At 37.2% G+C, this 6,210-nt stretch overlaps 1 long non-coding RNA gene across 3 annotated transcripts in view; it reads right to left on the bottom strand.

The window, feature by feature from the left end:
• Positions 1–738: 738 nt before the first annotated feature.
• Positions 739–6,210, bottom strand: part of LOC131165838 (uncharacterized) — a 49,228-nt gene continuing 43,756 nt past the window's right edge. For 2 of the 3 annotated variants that reach the window (XR_009139658.1, XR_009139656.1), the window contains one exon: positions 739–1,732. This is a non-coding gene — a long non-coding RNA (uncharacterized LOC131165838). The remainder of the gene's footprint in view (positions 1,733–6,210) is intronic. The other variant, XR_009139660.1, reaches the window with a different exon arrangement.

Below are 6,210 nucleotides of genomic sequence, written 5' to 3'. Positions count from 1 at the left end.
ACCAGACAATCGTTTTGGGTATCTCAGTTACCTATACTATTAATTGAAGACAAATCTGGGGCAGTTTTCAATTTACATTTTTTCTTCAGTGTATTTAAAATACCCTTCTTCCACAAATTTAAGATGAAAATGAAATTCTCAGTTATTGGGTAAATTAGTACATTAATATTTCTTAAAAAAACTACTCTCGTGTATCTACATAAACCCCTTCCCTTCAAAAACTATTTCCCTGGAGTTAGGGATATAGAATAGACTGCACATGCTTAAGAATGGGAAGCCATTCCCATGAAAATCCAATATTGCCAAAGAAATAGTTAACTAGTTGTATGGTTTGAGAAATCTTTGAAGACTCCTCCGAATGTGAATCGGGGAATCTTAGATGCACGTGCTTATTTCACATTGAACTACAACCGCAAACATTTAGAATTCCTTAAAGAATCCATTATATCTATAAACATGTCTATCAATATTTTAAATAATCCTTGACTCCTATAAGAATGACACCTTATTTTTATAATACTTTTTAGCCATGTGACTCTCCAAACAGAAAGTAAGCAGATTACAAATTCCCATGCTATGTGAGCAAACCAAATCAAATTTCCCACCGAAAAAAAAAATAAAAATAAAGGTTCTGTCCCCACTTCATAAGATTCTCGCAAGGAATGAGAATTTTGGATTCCCAATTCACATTCCTAAAATTCTCAAATTTTCACTGCCTCGGGACAGTTAGGACTAGGATCAACAAGTCAAAAAAGATAAAAATTAGAATACTCTGACTAATCCATACAATTGATTTTGAGAAGCATAGTTTCTCTCAAGATGACTACAATAATAATAATGAGATGTTCCATTTCCAATCTTTGACAGTAGGTGCCGTCCAATCCTTAAAATAGTGCAGTCGGGTTTACCCCAGCCCAAAACCATTACATTGGTGAGTGCGGATTCCATTGTTGACTCCCACTTCATCTGATTCTTATGGAGAGCAAAACTTGGAATTCCACCCTCAAACCAACACAAGAAGATGTTGTAGTCAAACTCAAGCAGAGCCAATACAAGAATTCACTATCAAATCACAGTGACTTCCACTTCATTTGTTGGCATTAAAAAGCACTTTAAACCTTTCCAGCATTTGTTTGTGGGCACAGCACATTGTGCAAGTGAGGCCTAATGCTATTAGCTCCGCAGGACCAAAACAGGAGTGCATAAAGAGAGAACAAGCATGTATAACCTACAGTTTGGTGGACAGAAAGCACTAAACCAACAAAAACCTCTTAAGCTTCTCTTTTGGTTCATTTGAGGCCCAGGGCCTTGGCTGCGTGAATAGCCACCAGAGGTAGGCCGACATCTCCCATCCCATACCCCTTCCCACTCCCTCCCAAGTTCAAACCCAAAACCTTGAATATGAAAACCACAAACTCAATTCTCCCCTACGAGATGCAGAAACCACTGAGCTATAACTCTAGGTTTTACCATTTTCTGCTCTTTAAATAATAAAATGCCTATGAATTTTTTGCATTTTGCAGCTTCTGAATCTAGTGCCTGCCAATTATCTGACTAAAATAAAATAGGGCACAACAATGGGGGAAAAGGGAAAGAGAGCTTTTCTTTTATGGTGTGATGAGAGAATAAAATAAAATAATAAATAACCATCATAAATCTTACTTTCTTATATTGTCTATAGCCTTCGTTTCCAGTGCTTTCAATTTCTGTAAGCCATGTCCTTGAGAATATCCTGATGAAGTATACAAAGGTGAATATAAGTGCTGTTGATGAGAATTGGGTGCTACTGGGAAAAGCAAATTCTAATTCTAAGAAGCAATATCCACACTGCTTCAGAATTGCCATCAGAAACTGTTTGGCAGTGGAGAAAGTAAGAAATAGAAGTCAAAGAAGACTTCAAATGATTAACTATCCAGAAAGCATGCTGCGGTTAATTTAGAACCACAATTCTAATTCGTTTGTGCTGAAATTGAAAGGAAATATTCCACCAGTAAACATTCTTCAACTAACCTTTAAACAGGATGCAGCAAGCAATGGAAGGGAATAAGCATAGAATAAATCTATATTCCAGAGCATCAGATTCTATCAATATCCAAACTAAAGAGAAACTTTAGCTAGACTTTTGTAGTAGAAATAAGGAACTACTCCCATATGACCATATGGCTCCAATTCAATCAAGTAATTAATAGTTCATAAAATCCATAGGTGAAAACTTAACATCTTCAAAATTACTAAATTATATAAAACAACAATCATCTCCATCTGAGCCCCAAGACTAATTCTTGAACAACCTGAAAATTGTCAGATAACATCTCTCTGACATGTAAAATAACTTCAAATTATATTTAGACAGCGAACACCTTTACGTCCCCATTATATGAAATTTTTTCCAGATGTTTACATTCAACATCATCATCATCATCATCATCATCATAATTGTTAAAGCTTGATATGCATTGTTGGCCCACAACCTAACAGCTTAAGCTTTTCGGTAAAGTGGTAATCTAAGATCATGTCTAGGTTAGTCTATGGTAATGGAACTGGCATCCCCATCGCAGATGGTGGATGACAAGATCAGAATTCTCAATCAAGAACATGGAACCACAGGCCAGCTAGCCTTAATTTTTCTTTTTTGGTTTCCCCTTTTTCTTATCTATTGTAGGATTGTTTAACAAAGGATTTCTGTTCAGTTCATTGCATTCTTACAGTAATTAATATCATCTTATTTTGCTGGCATACACAACCCAAAAAATTCACACTCCTTAGACCAAGTGAACTGGGTTGTTCATTGTTGCTTATTTTATAATAGTGATATAGGTCCATTAGTTTTCTTTCACTTACTCAAGGGGAGGGTGGGGGAAGAAGTCAGTATTTTAAATATATAATCCTTGTTTGGGAAACTTAGAACAAGCCATCAAGCTTTAAAAAATGGAAAAGAATGGGCTGCTACAGGCTAGGCAGATGACAATGTTTTGTCATTGTAATTGTGTGCATTGTGAAGTGTTCATCAATTATGTTCACAATTACAAGATTTTCCAACAAGCATATGTAATTTGGATGATTGATTTTTTTTTTTTTTTTTTGCTTGACATTTGGCTGGTTGATTGGCTCCACTGTGGTAGCCATATTATACTCTACCTTTATGGTATTAGTCATATCAAATCCAGTGCATTTTATATGACAAGTGAAGACTGAAATTTGTATCTGCTGGACATATTTGTTTTCTACATTTGTATCCATTCTTTAGACTCTTTTGTCAAACAGATCTTCTTTCTTTTCTTTTGTGGTTATCGAGTTCTTTAAATAAATGGAAAAGAATCAGCTGCTACAGGATAGGCAGATGACAGTGTTTTCCCATTGTAATTGTGTTCATTCTGAAGTGGTTCATCAATTATGACCACAATTATAAGATTTTCCAATAAGCAGATGAAATTGAGCTGGTTGGTTGGTTCCACCATAATGGGCATATTATGCTACTTTTATGGCATTGGTCAGAACAAATCCAGTGCATTTACACAACAAGGTGAGGCTGAAATTTGTATCTACTGAACGCATTAGTTTTCTACGTTTGTGTCCACTCTTTAGACTCTTTTGTCAAACAGATTTTTGTTTATCAAAAATTTGTGGCATATGACAGTTTGAAAACAGAATATAATTTATGTATTTCTTGAATGAATTTGCGCAGCCCAATTTACAATATATAATAAAATCGGAAGTTCTAACTATGGTAACAATCTCCTATAAGAATCACCCTCAACAATATACAATCTTCTATGTTTACACACTTTCCTAATTTACTCAAGATACATGAAAATACTCGGGATTTCTAAACTCCCCCTCAAGTTGGATCATAGATATTAATCATATCCAACTTGCCAATGAAGTCATTGAAGCTCTGTCGGGCTAACCCTTTAGTAAAGATGTCTGCAGTTTGTTCCTTGGTAGGTACATAAGTCATACAGATAGTTCCTTCTTCAACCTTTTCTTTGAAAAAATGTCGGTCCACCTCTACATGCTTAGTCCTGTCATGTTGAACTGGATTGAGAGAGATACCGATGGCTGCTTTGTTGTCACGATAGAGTTTGATAAGGAATTTCACCGAGATTTGTAATTCTTCCAAGAGTTTTCTTAACCACAGTCCTTCACATATCCCTTGTGCAACTGCCTTGAATTCAGCTTCAGCACTGCTTCGTGCCACTACATTCTGTTTTTTGCTCCTCCAAGTTACCAAATTTCCCCGTACAAAAGTGCAATATCCGGTGGTAGACCTTCTATCTTCCGCTGATCCTGCCCAATCCGCATCTGTGAAGATTTCTACTTCCCTGCTTTCACATTTCTTGAAGAAGAGTTCTTTATCCGGAGAACCCTTGGGGTACCTGAGGATCTTATACACAACATCTAGGTGAGTCTTTTTCAGTGAATGCATGTGTTGACTTACCACACTTACCGCAAATGCAATGTCGGGCCTGGTATGCGATAGGTAAATTAGTTTACCAACCAATCTTGATACATTTCCTTTTCAACTGTTATTCCGCAGTCTTCAACCCTTTTTATGGCTTCAATCGGGATTTCACTAGGTTTGCATCCAAGCATGCCAGTTTCGATTAGGAGATCAAGGATATACTTTCGCTAAGAGAAACCGATACCCTTCTTTGATCTAGCAACTTCCATTCCCAAGAAGTATCGCATTTGTCCCAGGTCTTTAACTTCAAACTCAGCAGCTAAGACTTTCTTTAATCTTTCCATCTCCACTGTATCATCTCCAGTTAGGATTATATCATCAACATACACTATCAGAATTGTTTTCTTACCACTTTTAGACTATTGGAAGAACATAGTGTGATCTAATCGCCCTTGTCGATATCCCTGATTCTTTATCACTTTCGCAAATTTGTCAAACCATGCTCTGGGAGATTGCTTGAGTCCATACAAGGACTTCTTGAGTTTACATACTCTATTTTCTTCACCTCTCTTACCGAAACCTGGTGGTATAGTCATGTAAACTTCTTCTTCTAACTCGTCATTTAGAAAAGCATTCTTAATGTCGAGTTGCTATAGTAGCCAATCTAAGTTAGTTGCCAAGGACAAAAGGATTCGAACTATGTTCAATTTCGCCACTGGTGCAAATGTCTCCGTGTAGTCAATGTCATAGGTCTGTGTAAACCCTTTTGCAACAAGTCTGGCTTTATATCTTTCAACTGTTCCATCAGCTTTATATTTCACTGTGAATACCCATTTGCAACCTATTGGCTTCTTTCCTCTCGGCAAATTCATAACGTCCCAAGTTCCATTTTTTTTCCAGAGCCCACATTTCTTCCATGATAGCTTCCCTCCATTTAGGGATTTCCAAGGCTTCCTGAATATTCTTTGGAATTTTTATCCTGTCAAGGTTAGAGGTAAAACCACGATACCCTATAGATAGGGTTTTATAAGACATGTATTTTGACCAAGGATATAGAGTACATGACCTAGTTTGTTTTCTGACTGCAATAGGTAAATTGATGTCATCAGGTGCAGACTTATCAGAAGAAAGCTCATGGTCATTTATTACCTGACGGGGACTGGGCGTGGACTCATGATTGCTCGGAGCTATCACCGGTTCCAACTCTTGTGGTGCCTCAGGTATGAGATTCTCCCTGTTCCTTGTTTTTGGCTTTCTTGAGTAAACAAGTGTTTCCTTATTAATTTGTTTTTTTGCGTCTCCCCCTGAGTTTAAGTGATCACCTGCATATGACAGGTTAGGAAATGATGCAATGGGAGACTCAGTAGATGGCACAGATTCAGTAGTATGGAAATCAAAGAACCGATCTTCACTCCACTTCTCCTCCTGAAGAGAGGGCTATTGGAAATAAGGAGTGGTTTCAAAGAACGTGACATCAAGGCTAACAAACATTCGTTTTGAGACAAGATCATAACATTTGTAGCCTTTCTGAGTAGGAGAGTAACCAATAAAGACGCATTTAATGGCACGAGGTTCCAATTTATCCCGATTGTGAGCATGAATATGAACAAAGGCAGTACATCCAAAGATTTTTAGAGAGAGGTTGGAGTGGAGTCGAGAGTTGGGGAAATATTCCTGGAATTTCTGAAGAGGAGTGGCAAAAGAAAGAACTCGACTCGACATTTGATTAATGAGATGTGTAGCTGTTAAAATAGCATCACCTCAAAAATAGTTCTTCATGTTTGTAGTGAACATCAACGCCCGAGCTA

This window comes from Malania oleifera, chromosome 10 (genome assembly GCF_029873635.1).
Source record: "Malania oleifera isolate guangnan ecotype guangnan chromosome 10, ASM2987363v1, whole genome shotgun sequence".
Lineage (NCBI taxonomy): Eukaryota > Viridiplantae > Streptophyta > Magnoliopsida > Santalales > Ximeniaceae > Malania > Malania oleifera.
The sequence above is the reverse complement of the archived record's forward strand: the minus strand, read 5'-3'. Positions and strand labels throughout refer to the sequence as shown.